This window comes from Salvelinus namaycush, chromosome 34 (genome assembly GCF_016432855.1).
Source record: "Salvelinus namaycush isolate Seneca chromosome 34, SaNama_1.0, whole genome shotgun sequence".
Taxonomy (NCBI): domain Eukaryota; kingdom Metazoa; phylum Chordata; class Actinopteri; order Salmoniformes; family Salmonidae; genus Salvelinus; species Salvelinus namaycush.
In genome coordinates, this window is record NC_052340.1 from 34114157 (window position 1) to 34114905 (window position 749).

A 749-nucleotide genomic window follows, 5' to 3' on the forward strand; every position below is an offset into this window, starting at 1 on the left:
GAAATGTAAACATATGTTTTGCATGCCAATAAAGCCCCTTATATTGAATTGAAATGAAAATTTAGAAGGATGTAGAGGAGGAAGACAGGGGAGAGAGGGGGGGTAGAGGAGGGAGACGGGGGGGTAGAGGAGGGAGACTGGGGGGGGGGGGGGGGGTAGAGGAGGGAGACGGGGGAGAGAGAGGGGGTAGAAGAGGGAGACGGGGGGAGAGAGAGGGGGGTAGAGGAGGGAGAGCATGGTAGAGGAGGGAGACAGGGGAGAGAGAGGGGGGTAGAGGAGGGAGAAGATAGTAGAGGGGGGAGACAGGTGAGAGAGAGGGGGGTGACTGGGGAGAGAGAGGGGGGTAGATGAGGAAGACAGGGGAGAGAGAGGGGGGTAGATGAGGGAGACAGGGGTGAGGCAGGGGAGATGTGGGTTTGACAGGGTAAGACTGACTCCACTGTCCCTGTTATCTGCAGCTAAACTGATTCACTGTGGACCCAGTGATCTGGAAGGTCAGTCCTCAAACACACACACAGTTCTCCCTGGACTTTCTGCTTGGCTGAAATCTGTTCCTGTTCTGCTGCTGCTCATCTCACTGGTTCCTACGATACTCATTCACAGAGACTAAATGCTCTCTCTATATCTGTCTAGCGTGTGTGTGTGTGTGTGTGTGTGTGTGTGTGTGTGTGTGTGTGTGTGTGTGTGTGTGTGTGTGTGTGTGTGTGCGTGTGTGTGTACATACGTGTCCGTGTGCATGTGTTGTCCAT